General features: G+C 36.8%; 1 long non-coding RNA gene across 2 annotated transcripts in view; it reads right to left on the reverse strand.

Annotated features, from left to right (window-relative positions):
• Nucleotides 1-22642, reverse strand: part of LOC144582780 (uncharacterized) — a 387894-nt gene that overhangs the window by 18323 nt on the left and 346929 nt on the right. The window contains exon 7 of one of the 2 annotated variants that reach the window (XR_013536219.1): nt 1772-7560. The exons of the other annotated variant lie outside the window; for it this stretch is intronic. This is a non-coding gene — a long non-coding RNA (uncharacterized LOC144582780). Of the gene's footprint in view, nt 1-1771; nt 7561-22642 lie in introns of those variants that run through there. 2 annotated transcript variants of the gene reach the window in all.

Raw genomic sequence — 22642 nt, forward strand, 5'->3', positions numbered from 1 at the left:
TTTATTGAGAGTTTTTGGCATAAAGGGCTGTTGAATTTTGTCAGAGGTCTTCTATACATCTATTGAGATAATCATGTGGTTTTTGTCTTTGGTTTTGTATATGTGGTAGATCACGTTTATAGACTCGCATATGTTGAACCAGCCTTGTATCCCAGAAAGAAGCCTACTTGCTAGTGGTGGATAAGCTTTTTGATGTGCTATTGCAATCAGTTTGCCATTATTTTATTGAAGATTTTTGCATCAACATTCATCACGTATATTGGCCTGTAGTTTTTTTTTTTAGTTGTGTGTCTGCCTGGTTTTGGTATCAGGATGATGCTGGTCTCATAGAAAGAGGTAGGGAGGATTCCCTCTTTTCGTATTGTTTGTAATAGTTTCAGCAGGAATGGTACCATCTCTTCTTTGTACTTCTGGTAGAATTCAGCTGTGAAGCCATCTGAACTTGGACTTTTGTTCATTGGTAGGCTATTAATTGCTGCCTTGACTTCAGACCTTGTTATTGGTCTATTCAGGGTTTCAACTTTTTCCTGGCTTAGTCTTGGGAGTGTGCAAGTGTCCAAGAATTTATCCATTTCTGCATTCAAGATCTGCATTCAAGTCCTGGATATCCTTGTTGACTTTCTGTCTCATTGATCTGTCTAATATTGTCAGTGGAGTGTTAAAGTCTCCCACTATTATTGTGTGGGAGTATATGTCTCTTCGTAGGTCCTTAAGAACTTGCTTTATGCATATGAGTGCTCCTGTATTGGGTACATATATATTTAGGATAGTTAGCTCTTCTTGTTGCATTGATCCTTTTACCATTATATGATGCCCTTGATTGCCTCTTTTGATCTTTGTTGGTTTAATGTTCATTTTATTAGGGACTGGGATTCCTACCCCTGCTTTTTTTTTTTTTGCTCTCCATTTACTTGGTAAATCTTCTTCCATCCCTTTATTTTGAATCTATGTGAGTCTTTGCACATGAGATGGGTCTTATGATACAGCACACCAATGGGTCTTGACTTTTTATTCAGTTTACCACTCTGTATCTTTTGGTTGGCACATTTTGGCCATTTACATTTAATGTTAATATTGTTATGTTTGAATTTGATCCTGCCATTTTGTTACTGGCTGGTTATTTTGCCCATTAATTGACATGGTTTCTTCATTGTGTTGTTGTTCTTTACCTTTTGGTACATTTTTTGCAGTGGCTGGTACTGGTTGTTCCTTTCCGTGTTTAGTACTTCCTTTAGGAGCTCTTTTAAGTCAGGTCTTGTAGTGATGAGGTCTCTCAGCAAGTGCTTGTCCATAAAGGATTTTATTTCTCCTTCACTTCTGAAGCTTAGTTTGGCCATATATATAATTCTGGGTTGAAAGTTCTTTTCTTTAAGGATATTGAATATTGGCCCTCCACTCCCTTCTAGCTTGTAGAGTTTCTGCCAAGAGATCCGCTGTGAATCTGATGGATTTCCCTTTGTAAGTGACTTGACCTTTCTCTCTGGCTGCCCTCAGGGTTTTTTCCTTCATTTCAACCCTGGTGAATCTGATGATTATGTGCCTTGGGATTGCTCTTCTTGAGGAATATCTTTGTGATGTTCTCTGTATTTCCTAGATTTGAATTTTGGTCTGCCTTGTTAGGTTGAGGAAGTTCTCTTGGATAATATCCTTAAGAGTGTTTTCCAGCTTAGATTCATTCTCCCCATCACATTCAGGTATGCTGATTAAGTGTAGATTAGGTATTTTCACATAATCCCATAGTTCTTGGAGGCTTTGTTCATTCTTTTCACTCTTTTTTCTCTAAGCTTGCCTTCTCATTTTATTTCATGGATTTGAACTTCTATCTCTGATATCCTTTCTTCTGCTTGATGGATTCGGCTATTGAAACTTGTCATGCCTCGTGAAGTTCTCATGCTGTGTTTTTCAGCTCTATCAAGTCATTTAAGTTCTTCTCTAAGCTGGTTATTCTAGTTAGCACTTTGTCTTAACTTTTTTCAAGGTTTTTAGTTTCTTTGCATTGGGTTAGACAATGTTCTTTTAACTAAGAGAAGTTTGTTATTACCCACCTTCTGAAGTCTGCTTCTGTCAGTTTGTCAAATGCATTCTGTCTTGTTTTGTTCCCTTGCTAGTGAGGAGTTGTGATCCCTTGGAGGAAGAGACGCATTCTGGTTTTGGGTGTTTTCATCCTTTTTGTGCTAGTTTCTTCCCATCTTTATGGATTTATCTCCCTTTGATCTTTGAAGTTGATGATTTTGGGAGGAATCTCTGAGTGGACGTCCTTTCTGTTGAGGTTGGAGCTATATCTTTTTTGGTCTATAGAGGCGCTGCTGGGCTGCCTCAGATTTAGTCAGGTTGCTTGGTAGGTGGTCCTCTCCTGGAGTTTGTGTGCAGGTGAGATTAGCCCCACCTTCCCAATGGCATCTCTCCTTCCCTGAGCTCAGTCTTCCCAGTTAGGGTCAAACTGGTGTATTCGCTGCCAAGATGGCTTGTGTGTGGGCTTCACTTTGAGTTTTGTGGGGGTGGGGCCTGCCAGATCTTTTGGCCTGTTTCCCTGCTTTCAACTCTGCCTCATTCTGTGGAACAGGTAGTTCCATCCTGCTGGCATTAATCCAAACTTCCACCTAGGTCCATGCCAACAACTTATGGCACCAGGCAGGAGCCATCACTCAGATTTGTAATTGACAATGCACGGTGCCCCTCAGTCTGGCAGGGCTCTCATGGATGTGGGTTGCAGGAGGGATGAGGAAAGCACAGGACCCAAATTGGAGCACTGAGGGAGTGAAGTCCCAAACTTCCAAGCTGGCTGCACATTCCAGGTGGGTATGTGCTTTGCCCTGTCTCGGTTTGCCTCCCTGGACAGCTCTTGCCCTGCTTCAGCTCCTTCCCTGGACAATTTTAATGTCCTACCAGTCCCACTGAAATGAACCTGGCACCCCACTTGGAATAGTGAAGTCCTCTGGCTGTCTGTGTCTTATTCGCTGGGAGCTGCATTCCAGTGTTGCCTCCTCTTGGCCATCTTGGCACGCAACCTCCAGTTATTCTTAAATATACAATTTAATATTGATGATAGTCATCCTGTTTTTCTATCAAATCTTAGGTTTTATTCATTCTTTTATTATTTTTGTACCCATCAACCATCTCTACAACCCCCCAAAACTACCCACTGTCCTTCCCAGCCTCTGTTCACCATCATCTACTCTTTATGTCCATGAGTTCAATTGCTTTGATTTTTTGTTTGTTTGTTTGGGGCGGAGTTTCGCTTGTTACCCAGGCTGGAGTGCAATGGTGCGATCTCGGCTCACCGCAACCTCCGAGATTCAAGCAATTCTCCCGCCTCAGCCTCCCAAGTAGCTGGGATTACAGGCATGCACCACCATGCCCAGCTAATTTTTTGTATTTTTAGTAGAGACGGGGTTTCACCATGTTGACCGGGATGGTCTTGATCTCTTGACCTCGTGATCCACCCGCCTCGGCCTCCCAAAGTGTGCTTTGATTTTTATATCCCAAAATATGTGAGAACATGTGATACTTGTCTTTCTATGCATGGCTTATTTCATTTAACATAATAATCTCTAGTTCCATCCATGTTGTTACAAATGACTGGATTTCATTCTTTTTTTGTGGTGAACTAGTCCTCTATTGTGTATATGTAACATATTTTCTTTTTATGTTCATCTGTTGATGGACACTTAGGTTGCTTCCAAATCTTAGCTATTGTAAACAGTGCTATAACAAATATGGGCGTGCAGACATCTCTTTGATATACTGATTTTTCTTTGGAGTCTATGCCCACCAGTGTGATTATTAGATCATATGGCAGCTCTATATTTAGTTTTCTGAGGAACCTCCAAACTGTTCTCAATAGTGGTGGTTTTACTTGACATTCCCACCAACAGTGTATGGGAGTTCCCTTTTCCCTCCATCCTTGACAACATTTGTTATGGCTCATCTTTTATATATAAGTCATTTTAACTGGATTAAAATATCTCATTGTAGTTTTGATTAAATTTCTCTGATCAATGAGGTTGAGTACCTTTGTATATGCCTATTCATTATTTGCATGTTTTCTTCTAAGAAATGTCTACTTGAATCTTTTGCCCATTTTTAATCTAATTATTAGATGTTTATTAGATGTTTACCTACTGCATTATTTGAGCTCTTTATATATCTTGGTTATTAATCTCTTGTCAGATGAATAGTTTGTGAATATTTTCTTCCATTCTGTGGGTTGTCTCTTCACTTTGTTGATGGTATTCTTTGCTGTGCAGAAACTTTTCAACTTGATGTGATCCCATTTTTTATTTTTCCTTTGGTTCCCTGTACTTGTGGGGATTTGTTCAAGAAATGTTTGCCCAGATGAATGTCCTAGAAACTTTACTCAATATTTTCTTTTATTTTCTTCTTTTCTTCCCTTCCCTTCCCTTCCTTTTTTTTTTTTCTTTTTCTTGTCAAGGTCTTGCTCTGTTGCCCAGGCAGGAGCATAGTGGTAGAATCATAGCTCACTGCAGTATTGATCTCCCAGGCTGAAACAATCCTCCCTCCTCAGACTCCTGAGTAGCTGAGACTACAGTCACATGCCACCATGCCCAACTAATTTTTGTATTTTGGAGAGACAAAAATCTCACCATATTTACCAGGCTGGTCTTGAACCTTTAGGTTCAAGGAATTCTTATGCCTCTGCCTCCCAAAGTGCTGGAATTACAGGCAGGAGCCACCATGCCTGGCCCTCCCAATGTTTTCTTGTAGCTGTTTCATGGTTGGAGGTCTTAGGTTTAAGTTTTTAATTGATTCTGATTTGATTTTTGTACATGGTGAGGGATAGGGATCTAGTGTCATTCTTTTGCTTATGGATATCAAGTTTTCCTGGCACCATTTATTAAAAAGACTGTTGTTTTCCCACTGTATGTTCTTGGTACCCTCGTTGTCAAAAATGAGTTTACAGTAGGTGTGTGGATTTGGTTCTGAGTTCTCTATCTGTTCCATGGTCTATGTTTCTGTTTTTACACCAGTACCATGCTGTTTTGTTTTCTATAGCTCAGTAGTATAAGTTGAAACCAGGTAATGTGATTCCTCCAGTTTTTTTCTTTTTGCTTAGGATAGCATTGGCCATACTGAGAACCTGGAATTCCACATAAATTTTAGGATTTATTTTTCTATTTCTGTGAAGAATGCCATTGGTATTTTGATAGGGATTGAATTGAATCTGTAGACTGGTTTGGGTCGTATGAATGTTTTAACAAGATATTATGCTTGTAATCCATGAACATGGAATCTCTGTCAATTTTTTGGTGTGCTCTTCAATTTCTTTTATCACTGTTTTAGAGTTCTTATTGCAGAGATATTTCATCCTTTGTTTAAAATGATTTCTAGGTTTTAAATTTTATATGTGGCTATTGTAAATGTGATTATGTTTTTATTTCTTTTCAGATTGATTACTGTTGGCATATAAAAATGTTACTGGTTTTTTATGTTGATTTTGTATCCTGCAAATTTACTGGATATGTTTGTCAGCTCCGATATGTTTCTTATGAAGTCTTTAGGTTTTTCCAAATATAAGATCATATCATTTCCAAACAAGGTTAATTTGACTTCTTCCTATCCAATTTAGATATCCTTTATTTCTTTCCATTGTCTGATTCCTCTAGATAGAGCATCCAGCATTCTGTTTAACAACAGTGGTGAAAGTGGACATCTTTGTCATGTTTCAGATCTTCGGGGAAAAGCTTCCAGTTTCTCTCCTTTCAGTATGATGCCAGCTGTGGGTCTGTCATAAGTGGCTGTTATTAAGTTGAAATATTTTTTATACCCAGTTTTTAAGGGTTTTTAATCATTGAATTTTATCCAGTGTGTTTTGGCATCAATTGAAATACTCATATGTTTTTTACCCATCATTCTGGTGACATGATATATCACATTAATTGATTTATGTGCATTGAACTATCCTTGCATCATAGGTATAAATCCCACATGGTCATGATAAATGACCTTTCTATGTTTACGAATTCAGTTTGATAGTATTTTGTTGAGGATTTTTGCATGAATACTTATCAGATATATTTGCCAGTAGTTTCCCTTTTTTGTGTTTGTCTGGTTTTGTATCAAGGTAGTACTGTAGAATAAGTTTGAAAGTATTCTCTCTTCCTCTATTTTTCAGAATAGTTTGAGTAGGATTGGCATTAGTTCTTACAGTCACAGAGAAAGTGAACAGTAAGGAGGCATGTCTTATATGGCAGTAGCAGGAGAAAGAGAGAGACACACTTTTAAATGACCAGATCTCATGAGAACTCAGTCACTATCACAAGGATAGCAAAAGGGAAATCCACCCATATGATCCAGCCACCTCCCACCAGGCCCCTCCTGCAACACTGAGGATTACAATTCGACATGAGATTTAGGTGAGGACATGAATCCAAACCATATCACAGAGTTTTTTAACAAAACATACTTCTCAGGTAAAAGATATTTAAATTCAACAAGGGACATACTGTAGAAGGTTCATCTAAATTCCAAGTTCAGCTGCATAGCTGTATATCCCACTAGAATGTTAACTTTATGAAGGCAGAACATGCGTCTACGTTATTTTTTACCATCTTTCTATTGTCTAGAACAGCACCTGGTGAAAAGTGTCTTTCAAATAAATATTTCATGCTTTTTTGAATGCTGACTATTGAATTATGTAACCACTGGTAGAAGGTATTTCACATGCCATGCTCTTATTTGTGATCAAACAGACAAAATAAACAACAAAAAAACTATTTGCCAGTTATTTTCTAGTCTTCACATTCTCTTTGAGAAAAATTGTTCTGAAAGCAGATGGGAACAATCATTAAATGTGAAGCCCTCAATTGTCTCCTACCCATTTCCTCTTTTCTCATTCTTTTAGTGACAGCTGGCACTGAGACAAGCTCATCAAATAATAAACACATTGGTACATGAAGTCACATACAAATTTGGGGCTACATGGTATAAACATTTAATAATGATATATTTTTGCCTTTGTACAGCTTGTAAATAGATCTTACAGACATCATCACAGAGTTAAGAAAAGTAAGGTGCTGTCTTTTCCAATCTTTTTTAAAAAAAAATTTAGGCTGGGTTCGGTGGCTTATGCCTGTAATCCCAGCACTCTGGGAGGCCAAGGTGGGTGGGTCACCTGAGGTCAGTAGTTCAAGACCAGTCTGGCCAACATGGCGAAAATCCATCTCTACAAAAAATACAAAAAAATAGCTGGGTGCGGTGGCACACCCCTGTAATTCCAGCTGTTTGGGAGGCTGAGGCAGGAGAATTGAGCCAACCCAGGAGGCAGAGGTTGTGGTGAGCCAAGATGGCACCACTGTACTCCAGCCTGGATGACGGAATGAGACTGTCTAAAAAAAAAAATTAGGCAACAGAAACCACTATGTACTGGTATAATTACCTTAGAAGAAAACAACAAATTAAATATCAGTCAGAGCAGTTAGTAGTCCCAGGAGTGATGCTGCTCAGTTCATACAGTTCTGAAAGGGTAGAGGGGAAGCACGCAGAGATCCGCAAGGGAACACATAGTTCACCCGCATTCCCATAGCGTTTCCGGCTGTGTTCCTGGGTATGTGGGAGATACAGAAGGATAGGCATTCTTAGTTAAAATAAACCAGGTAATACCCCAGGAACCCCATAACCTAAAGCACTACTAGACTGGTATCTGGTCAGAGGCTCAAGTAAACCTAAAAACATGGGATGGAAGGGAGCATTTTGCTCCTTTCTCTATACATTGAAGGGTACTCAGACTCTCAGGTTGAAAATCAGAGATCAAATATATGAATATGTATTTGGAAACAAGCATAATGGCTACTGAGAGTTTTAAAACAGATTATATTTTGCATTAAAAACTTATAGATGTTACTATGAATATACTATTAGTAATAATAATTGTGAGCTATAAAGTCCATATGTAAATAGTCTTATATGCTAACATATATTATACTGCAAGATAAAGAGTTGATTAGCCCTCTAAATTCCTAAATTTTATTTATATTTATAGAAAGATACATTATTGTGTTATAATATTATTCCACAGCCCACCCTTTTCCCAGAGTCCCTCCTCCACCTCTGGCACACACACGCCATATAGCTCATGGTAATTTCTATGTTGTGTTTTTCAGAACAGACATATGATACGTCAATTTTAAACTTAATTATCATGGCCTTAGAGCTGAAAAACATTTCATTGTTCATACTTTCTTTACCTGGAATTTAAATTCAACTGCTTCTAATTGAAAGTAAAAATCCACTGACTTTGGTTTTTTATTAGACATATTTTATGCCCATAAATACATTTAAATGATATTATCACAAGTTCACTATCTGACACTTTCCTTCTTCAACACATTTTAAAAATAAGGCAATGACAGTATCTTCAATGGGGGTAAGATTTATTTTGAACATATGAATCACAAATATTTATAAAGGATTTTCTTTCATTCTTTTTTGTCTGTATCTAACTTCTAAGAATATCCATACTATGTCTTACAATATGGAATCAAAATGTAAGGTAATTATTTCCAAATTTTGAGGTAGGTCACTATATTTTCCAGAAGTGAGATTATTAAAAATGTGATTTTCATGTAGTTAAGCAGTAGAGAAAAACAGAACTAAGCAGCCTTTTTAATTTAGAATATTTGTAGGCCTTCCTTGTTACAATAATTATTTAGATTTTTTTTTCTTCATTTAGATAGCTATCATGGGCATATTTTATCTAAATTTGTTTGTAGTGAGAGAAGTCATGCACTAAGGAATTTGGGAAGAAACAATTGATTTCCTTGCCATTTGATTTAAAATAAGCCCTTGAATATACTGAACAATTCTGCACTAAAGAACATATGAAAAGACTAGTGAGGGGATTGTCACAAATGTCTGCATTTGCCAAGTTAGAACTGTGCTAAGAATATTAACTCTATTAATTCATTGGATCTCCAAATCAGTCCTGAAAATGGAATGGATTTGCCCATGTTACAACATAATATTAAGTCTTAGTTTATTTCATACCTTCTCCAAGGTCAAGTGGTTATAAAAGCATAGCTGGAATTCAAGTGCGAGTTCTGACAATCCCAGAGCACCTCCTACCATGCCATAGCCATCTGCTCATATGAATTGCTAACATATCCCTGGGAACTAGGACTATTAAAGTAGAGTTGCTTAAAGTATTTTGCTTTCCAAAATTAACTGACAGGATAGAATCATTTTTTATTAGACTGTACATGCAAATGTCTTTTCCAAATCATACACCACCAACAGGAAGCCTGAAGAAATTAATAATTGTGCCAGCTATCAATCTTTTCATGCATAAAATTCAAAATTTTTAACTTTGCCTACAGATGAAATGTCATTTTATAAAAAGCTAATAATATGTACCTACAAGTTTGCCAATGGGCCAGTAGCAGTCTGCAAAAGTTAAAATTGTGTATATTAAAATCATTTGAACATAGCATGAAACTACATAGTTTATTTGAACTGTGTTAAATATCGGTGCAATCTAGTTTTACAATGAACCAGTGGCTTTTGAAGTCACAAAATTATGGGTAATTTGAATAGTATTAGAGCTTATCCTGACATACCTAACTACATAGGTAAGAATACTGAGGGCCAGAGAGGGAAGCAAATTATTCCTGCCTAGGTGGAAGTGAAGTTAATGTGCAACCTCTTTTTCTTTCACTTTCAGCCATGAGACTTTTTAGTACTTTATTTTAAATTTTCACTCTGTGTCTGAAGTTGTCCAAGGATTATTCATTTATTTATGTAAGTCTATTATGATTCATTCCAGAAAATAATTGATATAGCTTATAAATTTAAAAAAATGGAATGAACTTTAAAACTAGGAATGAAAGAAATCAAAGCAAGACCAGGCATGGTGGGGCACAACTGTAGCCCCAGCTACACGGGAGACTGAGGCAGGACGATTGCTCAGGCCCAGGAGTTTGAAGCTGCAGTGAGACATGATCATGCCACTGTACCCTACCCTGGGCTACAGAGTGAGACTCTGTCTCTGAAAACAAAACTAAACTAAAAAACCAAACAAACAAAAAGCAAGGATTGAGTTAAGATCAAATGGACCTAGGAATGAGGCAACCAAAACATGAAAACATACATATATTATTTTAAATTAGCGTTCAGTTTGGCTCTAAGCTTTGTGGCAAAAATACAAAAAATAAAATTTGATCCAGGATGCAAGTTACTGTCATCTGCAAGGCCAAAGAAACCGTCATTCTAGAGAAGGATGCTTACTTCTGCAGGTAATGATATTCAGGATCTGATTGGCTCTAGCTTAAACCATGCAATGTGATGCGTTTGTGAACATGTCTTCTCAACCTGGAGTCCAGTGAGGTCACATTGATATTTTCAAATCAGACACTGTGGAAGAATTTACACCATGGGAATTGGTAAATGCTACACAGAAGGGATTTTTGTCCTCTAGAAAGGTAGTTGTCAAATGCTGACCAGCACATCACTACGTAAAGGTCTTTCCAGGACACATACAGACACATATATTCAGCCTGTCTTATAATAGCCCTCAATGTAGGCATGATACTTCAAGGATACAACTCAGTGAGAAATATGTGCCTGCCAATGAATTGTAGTCTGGATAACCTGATCTTGGTTAGTAGGAGTTAATCAAATTATATATTTTATATTATATGAGAAAAGTAATGGACAACTTATACTTCTTTACATATTTCTTTCTCTAAGCTGAATATCAATATTAGAAGCAGTTAATTCAAGATAGTAGTCTCTGACAATTAGCTGGAACCTAACTACATTGTTATTTAAATTTAGATCCACATGCCTCTCATAATAATAAGCTGAGAGAATAAAGGCACCTTAAAAGGATAAGACATCAAGGCTTTCTTGCCCCTTATTCTCTCCTGGTTTATTTCCACTCTTTTAAATTGAATACTGAAGTCCTTGTGCTCAAATAAATCAGAACTGGAAAAGAAAAGGTGTTACATAAACCTAGAAAACAAGCAAATACACCAACTTTAATTTTTAGTAAAGAGCTTTCTTAACTGCATAAAATTGTGTTGATCTTGACAAAGACACCTAGTGAGATTATCTCTAGCAGAGACATATGTGGCTCCTTGCTATGTGTTATCAGTCCTTCATCTCTTTGTGTTAGCTAATTCTCAATTAATACTATGTGGGTCTATGGTCAACTCGTGTGTGTGTGTGTGTGTGTGTGTGTATACACACACATATATATTTACTGTATCATATTAATCATAAACATACACATAAATTTCTAGGTTTGAAATATTCTACACTTTAGCCATATTAGATTATACTGTATTAATTTTGAAGATCATTACATCCATGTTCTGTGATGAACGACTATTAACTTCGTGTTCTGATCTGAGTGCCATGAAATTCTAAGTTCTCACCTGTCAATTCTACAGGGCAAATGCAGCCTATTTCACTCCCATGGCATCTTTTATTCATGAATGGATTGTGTATCAAATGAAACTTATAAAAGTAGGTGTCATCTTGTGCTCCAAAGGACACAATCTCAAAAGTGAAAAACACAAGAGAATGGGAGAAAATATTTGCAAATCCTGTATCTTATAAGGTATTTGTATCTAGAATATATAAGTAACTTACAACTCAATAAAAAAGATATATAATTAAATTTAAAAATAGGCAAAAGATCTGAATATTTCCTCAATAAGATATACAAATGGTCAAAAAGCAAATGAAAAAGTGTTCCACAATAGTAACCATCAGGGTAATGGAAATCAAAACCACAGTGAGATACCACTTTGTGCACACTAGCATGGATATAATAAAAAAGACAAATAATAACAAATGTATTGGAGATGAAGTACAAAATTGGAACTCTCATACACTGCTGGTAGAAATATAAAAAGATTCAATCACTTTGGAAAAGTCTGGCAATTCTGCAAAGATTAAAAATACAGTTACCTCCTATATCAGCAATTCTACTTCTAAATATCTATTCTCAATAGGAATAGAAACACAAATTACCACAAAAACTCGTATATGAATATTTATAACAACATTACTTATAATGGCCAAATGTGGAAACAAATGTTTATCAACTGAACAACTGATTAAAAATGTGGTATATCCATACAATGGAATATTATTCAATAAAAGGAAATGAAGTATGGATGCATGTTACGACATAGATGAAGTTTGAAAACATTATGCTAATGAAAGAAGCCAGTTGCAAAAGAGCATATATTGTAAGATTCTATTCATATGAAATATCCAGAAAGGAAACATATAAGGCAGGAAGTACATTTGCTCTTGCCCAGGACTGGAGAAGATGTTGAGTGTTAAATGGAGAGTCACTGCTAATGTGTAGGTTTATTTTTTGGGTGAGGAAATGTGATAAAATTGATTTTGATTTTGTTTGTACCCCTCTGAGAACATACTCTCCTCTGTAATCCTAGCCCTTTGGGAGGCCGGGGTGGTGGACCACCTGAGCTCAGGAGTTTGAGACCAGCCTGGGAAACATGGTGAAACACCTGTATCTAGTAAAACCAAGAAAATAAAATATCCAGGCATGGCAGCACATGCCTATAGTCCCAGCTACTCCAGAAGCTGAGGCAGGAAAATTGCTTGAACCCAGGAGGCAGAGGACGCAGTGAGCCAAGATTGTGCCACTGCACTCCAGCCTGAGTGACAGAGCGAGACACTGCCTCAAAAAAGTAAATAAATAAAACAGTAAAAGTTATAGATACTAAAAACTACTGAAAAATATCATTTAAGTATATGAACTGTGTGGTATGTGGGTTGTATCTCAATAAGGTGTGTGTGGGTGTGGGTGTGTATGTGCACTATATATATATGGTATGTATGTATGTGTATATATATATATATATATATATACACTCTATATACACACTTATACACATATAAACTCAAATCAGAGCTGGGGAAGAAAAACTGTGTGTATGTTACACACACACACACACACACACACACTTCATATATATAGTTCACAAACAAGAACTTTATATATACACACACACACACACACATTACATATATACACACATAAACGTATAAAGTTCCATGGATGATTGGTAGTACTATATATATATAGTACATGTAGTTAGATATAATAGTAATGTAATAGTACTGCCAATCATTCATGGAACTTATCTTCACTATCACGGCTGTTCAACTTAATTTGAACCATTATGTTTCTGAGTCATTATGTTGTATGTAAGAGTATAGTACTACATATATATAGTACATGGAGTTGAATGCGATAGTATATGTAGTATACATGTATTATATATATATATAGTACTACCAATCATCAATCATCTATGGAACTTTTATCATCACTATCATGGCTATTCAACTTAATTTGAAACATTAGTTTCTGAGTCAATCCAGTATTTCCAAACAAGTTAGACAACATGACTTAGAAATAACAATATTCATCTGGGATAGAGTAGGTTTGCATTTTTATCCTGGTCTTGCTGCTCACTATTTGTATTGACTTTATATTTACCTTTGGCAAATGCCCTCACCTCTCTCCCTCAGTCTATGCAGATGGACAATTAATAGAGAAAACTTGATAGTTACTAATATCAATTCAGGAAGAGTGATATATCATAGGGAAGGTGGCATATGATCAGATTTAAATAATGGATATTTTATACACTTTTGATAATAGATCTATTCTTGAAAAATTAATCTGAAACCAACAAAGATACCTCATTCAAATCTGATCCTCATGTTAACATCTAGAATTCCCAGGCTTTAAGCCGAAATCACTCTAACCCCTCCTTTTCAGTTGTTTACCACATATGATCAACTTAATTAACAGAATTTCTCTATATGAGTCCCCAGAAGCCACTCGGATATGTGTATTTATTCATCAATTATTCATCAATTTCATGTGAATGAAAACTATGCCATATTGAAAAAACTTTATATGCTCCCTTGAAACATTTTTAACAATTAGTCATAACTTCAGATAACACATTAATTTTGAAAGAACTAAAATAATGTAAAATGTGCTATGCAGTCAATAGTCAATAGTTCCAAGTAACTGGAACTATTAAATAATAGTTCATTCATAAGAATATAAAATTATGGTTACAGGTAGATACTCTGGAAATCTTCTTCACCTTGGTATTATTTTAAGTTTCACATAAATGGTGTGTTTGTAAATTAGTTTTGTGAAATTTTGTGTGATATTTAGTTTTTAAATGTTTTGTCTTCCTCAATGAAGTGTAAGCCTGTGTAAGTCAGGTTGCATATTTCAGTTAAGTTTTCATCAGAATTTATGATATGTTTAATTATTAAATACATTTGTATTTCACATACATTTAATGTGCATATTCTTACTTTGGCACATATTGGTTATATAATAGATTAAAATAAAAGGCAAACATGACTGTCTTTTCACAGTTTCTAATATATTTGTATAGAATATATTTCTGAAATGCTCAGTTTACTACAGACAAGTGACTGAACTCTACCAGAATAAGACACAATATAGTTAATTAATATAGCAAAATTTCAAAGTTATTTTGTAGGTAAGAGAAAGTAATTTTATTTATTAAAATGAAAGAGATTGGGACATGACCTTTTTATACAGATTTGATATTTAAAGAACAATGTCAATGAGATTAGTAGAAATGAGTCTTAGCTTTATTTTTATTACTAATTAGATGTTGAACTGACAAAAGCCTCAGCTTCATTATGTGTAAAACGAGAAAATTAGACAAATTTCAGTATTCATCCTGCCTGTAAAATTTTGATCATTCAATGTAAATACTTTTAAAAAAATCCTTTTTTTAAGTTTCTTACAGTTAATCTTTCTTTTATTTCCTGCTGCACTACTTACATTTTCAATAGTTTTAGACTTTTCATTAGGAAAAGGAAAACTAAATGAAAATTATTTGTAAAAATATGAACAGGGGCTGCAGAACTCTGTGGCAGGTGGCATTTTCCTTCCAGAAAAATTAAAGGCAGCTCTTTTTTCCCTTTTTTAAAAAAGGTGGCATGCCACAGCTGCAAAGCCAACTTTTGAACAATGAAATCTATTTATTTTGTAAGCCCCCACCAAAAAATACAGAAGTCTTCCCCAGGAGATATAGCAGCAGGATTGTTTCAACTCACCAATATAGAATGGAAAAAATAACTATGCATGTGATTATGCACACACAGACTGACATGTTTTGTGCTCCTCATGTACTCTGCTGCTATAAAGAGAATCTATAATTTCAGGTGGTGGAAAAGGGAGAGAAGGTATGCATATTTTAAAGGAATCATTAAATTCTATCCAAAAATATATTTTTGTTTGTAAATCAAGCTTTAGACAAATTTCAATTTGCTCTATCAGTATCACCACCTTAAGTGCACCACTATAACACATACCCAATAATCTTTATGCTGAAAATATTCAATTTAAATCTAAAGGGTTGGGAAATTTAAGTCTTAAATTAGCCTAAATCCTAAGTTTGGATTATTTTCTAGCTCATTTATGCCTCCAGGAGAAAAAAAAAAATGAGTAAAAAAAAAAACCCCTTATTCAAGATATTCTTGTCATTGGGATAAAATACAAAGTTTGCAATAGCACAAAGAAAAAATGAAAAAAAAACTAGTTCATAATTGAAGAGGTAATTCCATTTATTAAAAACAAGCCTCAGTCCTTTACCACTGCAGCCTTTCTTCTTATGGAAGATTTCTGAAGCAGCATTCTGGAACTCCTACTTAGACTGGGGGTCAGAGATTCAAAATCTCCTACAATCCTTGGGGAACTACTGCTTAGATAATTTTCTCAAGTTAGCTGGTTAATCATAAAGCCTTCTGTTTCCCAAGTTAATATCTCTGTGTGTTTCATGTGTCTCTGTCTGTCTCTCTTTCATGCACACACCACAAGCACACATGCAGACAAAAACACAAAACAACGGTCAGATATAAGCCATTCGCATATTAAAAAGAGTGGTGTAATGAAAATTTTAAAACATACATGGCTTAGTATTTTATTCATTACCAGCTACATGGGATATTGTACACAAGCGAACTAGCTCCTTGAGTTTTAGTTTCTCCCTTCAAAATAGAAACACATTTTATATTTCTTCATCAGAATGTTGTGGGGTAATATCTCATAGTACTGAGTGGTGAGAGTAAAAATCCTGGGTTGATGCATGCATGCATTAGAGGAGAAAGAGACAGTGACTCCTATTCTCAGTTTCCTAAAACAAAGATCGTTATCTTTTTAAAATTTTCTTTAAAGACTTTCTCTAATGTAGTACCAATGAGATGCATGTATAGCTTAATAAGTATAATCTACTAGATATTATTTAATTTTAAAGATGTATGTGACCTTAGAGTCATAGTTCTGAATTTTTTTTTTATTATACTTTAGGTTCTGGGATACATGTGCAGATCATGCAGGATTGTTGCATAGGTACGTACATGGCAATGTGGTTTGCTGCCTCTATCCCCCCATCACTTATATCTGGCATTTCTTCCCATATTACCCCTCCCCTCCCTACCCTCCCAAACCCCTGCTGTTCCTCCCCAACCCTTGCTGTCCCTCCCCAACCCCTGCTGTCCCTCCTCTAGCTCCCTCCAACAGATTCCAGTGTGTGATGCTCCCCTCCGTGTCAATGTGTCTCCTTGTTCAACATCTGCCTATGAGTGACAACATGCAGTGCTTTATTTTCTGTTCTTGTCTCAGTTTGCTGAGAATTATGGTTTCCAGATTCATCCATGTCCCTACAAAGGATATAAACTCATTTTATATGGCTCAGTAGTATTCCATGGTGTGTATGTGCCACATTTTCTTTGTCCAGTCTATCATTGATGGGCATTTGGGTCAGTTCCAAGTCTTTGTTATTGTAAATAGTGCTGAAATGAACATACATGTGCATGTGTCTTTATAATAGAATGATTTATAATCCTTTGGGTATATATACCCAGTAATGCAATTGCTGGGTCAAATGGAATTTCTATTTCTAGATCCTTGAGGAATCACCACTCTGTCTTCCACAATGGTTGAACTAATTTACACTGCCACCAACAGTGAAAAAGTGTTCCTATTTCTCCACATCCTCTCCAGCATCTGTTTTCTCCAGTTTTTAATGATTGCCATTCTAACTGGTGTGAGATGGTACCTCAATATGGTTTTCATTTGTATTTCTCCAATGACCAGAGATGATGAGCATTTTTTCATGTTTGTTGGTTTCATATATGTCTTCTTTTGAAAAGTGTCGTCATATCCTTTGCCCACTTTTTGATGGGTTTGTTTTTTCTTGTAAATCTGTTTTAGTTCTTTGTAGATTCTGGATATTAGCCCTTTGTCAGATGGGTAGATTGCAAAAAGTTTTTCCCATTCTGTTGGTTGCTGGTTCACTCTAATGATTGTTTCTTTTGCTGTACAGAAGCTCTGGAGTTTAATTAGATCCCATTTGTCTGTTTGGCTTTGTTGCCATTGCTTTTGGTGTTTTAGTCATGAAGTTCTTGCCTATGCCTATATCCTGAATGGTTTTGCCTAGGTTTCTTTCAGGGTTTTTATGGTGTTAGGACTTATGTTTAAATCTTTAATCCATCTGGAGTTGATCTTAGTGTATGGTGTCAGGAAGGGGTCCAGTTTCTGCTTTCTGCACATGGCTAGCCAGTTTTCCCAACGCCATTTATTAAACAGGGACTCCTTTCCTCATTGCTTGTTTTTGTCATGTTTGTCAATCAGATGGTTGTAGATGTGTGGTGTTGCTTCTGAAGCCTCTGTTCTGTTCCATTCATCCATGTTGCTGTTTTGGTACCAGTACCATGCTGTTTTGATTACTCTAGGCTTGTAGTATAGTTTGAAGTCAGACAGTGTGATGCCTCCAACTTTGTTCTTTTTGCTTAGCATTATCTTGGCTATGCAGGCTCTCTTTTGGTTCCATATGAAGTTTAAAGTGTTTTTCCAGTTTAGTGAAGAAGGTCATTGGAAGTTTAGTGGAGATAGTGTTGAATCTATAAATTCCTTTGGGCAGTATGGGCATTTCATAACATTGATTCTTCCTAGCCATGAGCATGGAATTTTTTTTTGTTTGTGTCCTCTCTTATTTCCTTGAGCAGTAGTTTGTAGTTCTGCTTGAAGAGGTCCTTTACATCCTTTGTTAGTTGTATTCCCAGGTATTTTATTCTCTTTGTAGCAGTTGTGAATGGCAGTTCACTCTTGATTTGGCTCTCTTTTAGCGTGTTACTGGTGTATAGGAATGCTTGTGATTTCTGCACATTTATTTTGTATCTTGAGACTTTGTCGAAGTTGCTTATCAGTTCTGGAGATTTGGGGCTGAGAAGATGGGGTCTTCTAAATATACAATTATGTCATCTGCAAACAGAGACAATTTGACTTCCTTCTTTCCTAACTGAATACCCTTTATTTCTTTTTCTTGCCTGATTGCTCTGGCACCAACTTCCAATACTATATTGAATAGGAGTGGTGAGAGAGGACATCCTTGCCTAGTGCCAGATTTCAAAGGAAATGCTTCCAGTCTTTGCCCATTCAGTATGATACTGGCTGTGGGTTTGTTGTAAATAGCTTTTATTATTTTGATATATGTTCCATCGATACCTAGTTTCTTGAGAGTTTTTACCATAAAAGGCTGTTGAATTTTTTTGAAGGTCTTCTCTGTATCTATTGAGATAATCATGTGTTTATGTCTTTGGTTCTATTTATGTGATGGATTACATTTACAGACTTGTGTATGTTAAATAAGCCTTGCATCCCCAGAACGAAGCCTACTTGGTATTGATGGATAAGCTTTTTGATGTGCTGTTGCAATTGGTTTGCCAGGATTTTATTGAAGATTTTTGCAACCTTGTTCATCATGGAGATTGACTTGATGTTTTCTTTCTTTGTTTCAATTTCTGCCTGGTTTTGGTATCAGGATGATGTTGGTCTCATACAATTAGTTACGGAGGATTCCCTCTTTTTTTATTGTTTGGAATAGTTTCAGAGGGAATGATACCACCTCCTCTTTATAAGTCTGGTAGAATTTGGCTGTGAACATGTCTGTAGCTGAACTCTTTTTGGTTGTTAGGCTACTAATTGCTGCCTCAACTTCAGCCCGTGTTATTGGTCTATTCAGGGTTTCAACTTCCTCTGGGTTTAGTCTTGGGAGGGTGTAAGTGTCCATGAATTTATCCATTTCTACCAGGTTCTGGTTTATGTGCCTAGAGTTTGTAGTAATCTTTGATGGTAGTTTGTATTTCTGTGGAATCAGTGGTGATATCCCCTTTATCATTTTTTATTGCATGATATTTGCTTCTTCTCTCTTTTCTTTTTTATTAACCTGGCTAGTGGTCTATTTTGTTGATGTTTTCAAAAACCAGCCCCTGGATTTATTGACTTTTTGAAGGGGGTGTGTGTCTATCTCCTTCAGGTCTACTCCGATCTTAGTTATTTCTTAACTTCTGCTAGCTTTTGAGTTGTTTTCATCTTGCTCCTCTAGCTCTTTCAATTTTGACAATAGGGTATTGATTTTAGATCTTTCTTTGCTTCTCATTTGGGCATTTATTGTGATACATTTCCCTCTAGATACTGCTTTGAATGTGACCCAGAGATTCTGGTACGTTGTGTCCTTGTTTTCGTTGATTTCAAAGAACATCTTTATTTCTGCCTTCATTTCAATGTTTATCCAGTCAACATTCAGAAGCCAGTTGTTCAGTTTCCATGAAGTTGTGTGGTCTTGAGTTAGTTTCTTAATTCTGAGTTCTAATTTGATTGCACTGTGGTCTGAGAAACTGTTATGATTTCCGTTCTTTTGCATTTGCTGAGGAGTGATTTACTTCCAAGGTGGTCAATTTTAGAGTAAGTTCGATGTGGTGTTGAGGAGAATGTATATTCTGTGGCTTTGGGGTGGAGAGTTCTGTAGATATCTATTAGGTCCACTTCTTCCAGATCTGTGTTCAAGTCCTCGATATCCTTGTTGATTTTCTGTCTTGTTGATCTAATATTGACAGTGGAGTGTTAAAGTATTCCACTATTATTGTGCATGAGTGTAAGTCTCTTTTACCTCATTAAGAACTTGCTTTATGTATCTGGGTGTTCTTGTATTGGGTGCATATATATTTAGAATAGTTAGCTCTTCCTGTTGTATCGATCCTTTTATGATTTCATAATGCCCTTCATTGCCTCTTTTGATAATATTTTGGTTTAAAGTCCATTTTATCAGAGGCTAGGATTGCAATCCCTGCTTTTTTTTTGCTCTTCATTTGCTTGGTAGATCTTCTTCCATCCCTTTATTTTGAGTCTATTTGTATCTTTGCATGTGAGATGAGACTTCTGAATACAGCACACCAATGGGTCTTGGCTTTTTATCCAGTTTGCCAGACTATGTCTTTTGATTGGCACCTTTTGGCTGTTTACATTTAATGTTAATATTGTTATGTGTGAACCTGATCTTGCCATTTGGTTACTGGTTGATTGTTTTGCCCATTGGTCAATGCAGTTTCTTCATTGCATTATTGGTCTTTACCATTTGGTTCACTTTTGCAGTAGCTGGTACTGCTTGTTCCTTTCCGTGTTTAGTGCTTCCTTCAGGAGCTTGTGTAAGACAGGGTGGTGGCAATGAAATCTCTCAGTAATTTCTTGTCCATGAAGGATTTTATTTCTCCTTCACTTGTGAAGTTAATTTGGCTGGATATGAATTTCTGGGTTGAAAGTTCTTTTCTTTAAGGATGTTGAATATTGGCTCCCACTGTCTTCTGGCTTGTAGGTAGGGTTTCTGCTGAGAGATCCTCTGAGAGTCTGATGGGCTTCCCCTTTTGGGTGACCCAACCTTTCTCTCTGGCTATGCTTAGCAATTTTTCCTTCATTTCAACCCTGGCGAACCTGACAATTATGTGCCTTGGGGTTGCTCTTCTTGAGGAGTAACTTTGTGGTGTTCTTTGTATTTTCTGTATTTGAATGTTGGCCTGCCTTGCTAGGTTGGGGAAGTTCTCCTGAATAATATCCTGAACCCAGCTTGGGTTCATTCTCCCCATCCTCTTCAGGTGCCCCAATCAATCGTAGATTAGGTCTTTTCACATAATTCCATATTTCTTGGAGGCTTTATTCATTTCTTTTCACTCTTTTTTCTCTTTTCTTCTCTTTTTATTTCATTGACTTGATCTTCAATCTCTGATATCCTTTCTTCTCCTTGATCGATTCAGGTATTGAAACTTGTGTGTGCTTTGCGAAGTTCTCATGCTGTGTTTTTCAGCTCCATCAAGTCTTTTATGTTCTTCTCTAGGCTGGTTATTCTAGTTAGCATTTTGTCTAACCTTTTTTCAAGGTTCTTAGTTTCTTGACACTTGGTTAGAACATGATCTTTTAGCTCAGAGAAGTTTGTTATTACCCACCTTCTGAAGCCTGCTTCTGTCAGTTCGTCAAATTCATTCTGTATCCTATTTTGTTGCCTTGCTGGTGAGGAATTATGATCTTGTGGGGGGAGGTTAGGCATTCTGGACTTTGATGATTTCATCCTTTTTGCACTGGTTTCTCTTATGTTTGTGGGTTTATCTATCTTTAATCTTTGAAACCGGTGATTTTGGGTGGGATCTCTGAGTGAACATCCTTTCTGTTAAAGTCAGGGTTATTTCTCCTGTATGAGGCTTTTTTTTTTTTTTTTTTTTTTACACATGTGTCAGTGTGCTGCTTAAGACAGTCTGTCACTTGTCTGCCCGTGGAGGTGCTGCTGGGCTGCCTCCGTCTCAGCCAGGCTGCTCTTTATTCTTCTCCTGGTTTCTGTTTACACAGGTGAGTTTAGTCCCACCTTCCTTATGGCATGCGTTTTTCCCTCCACCGAGCCCACTCATCCCAGATGGAGAACAGTCTGATGTGTTAACTGCAAAACTCTCCCACAAGAGGGCTTCGCTTGCTGAATCTTGTGGGGGTGGGACCTGTCTGGCCCTATCATCTGACTCCCTGCTTTCAGTTCTCCCTCCTTCTGTGGGACAGGCAGTTCCATCCAGCAGGCCTCCTTAGTGGTAGTCAAAGTCTCCACCCTGGTCTGTGCCAACGATTTGTGGCACCAGGCCAGCCAGGGCTTTTGCCAGAGTCTGCAACTCAGGGCAGGTCTCAGCTAGGCGGCATTTTCTTGGACTGCTGCAGAAGTCACAGAGTGAAACACAGTATCACCTGAATTGGAGTACCAAGGGGGTAAAGTCCCCCAATTCTCCGTGCCAGATACACTTCCGGGGTAGGGCAGAGCCCCGCCTTTTCTCGGCTCACCCTCTTTGGACTACTGTCGTCACCTTTTTTGGGGGGGGGTTAATCCCACTGTTCAACCAGTGCCTTTGAAATGAACCCAGTACCTCATTCAGAGACGTAGAAATCACTCTCGTTCTGTGTCTCACTCGCTGGGAGCTGCACTCAAGAGAAGCTCCCTTTCAGCCATCTTGGCAGAAGTCCTCCATAGTTCTGAATTTTAATCTCTCATATAATTCTGAATATATAAAAATAACTGGAGATTGGATTGAATATATAAAAGCCCCAAGTCATATGCCAAAAAGAATGTTTTATTATCATTATATATTGTGTGGGTTTTTTGTATTTATTCATTTCCGTTGAACACCATATTTTTTTAAACCATATAAGATTAAGATTTTAAATAGAGTCATTTAAAGTAAATGGCTTAGATATAAGAAGATTTTCCTTAATGCCATA

The sequence above is a fragment of the Callithrix jacchus genome, chromosome 5 (genome assembly GCF_049354715.1).
Source record: "Callithrix jacchus isolate 240 chromosome 5, calJac240_pri, whole genome shotgun sequence".
Classification (NCBI taxonomy): Eukaryota; Metazoa; Chordata; class Mammalia; order Primates; family Cebidae; genus Callithrix; species Callithrix jacchus.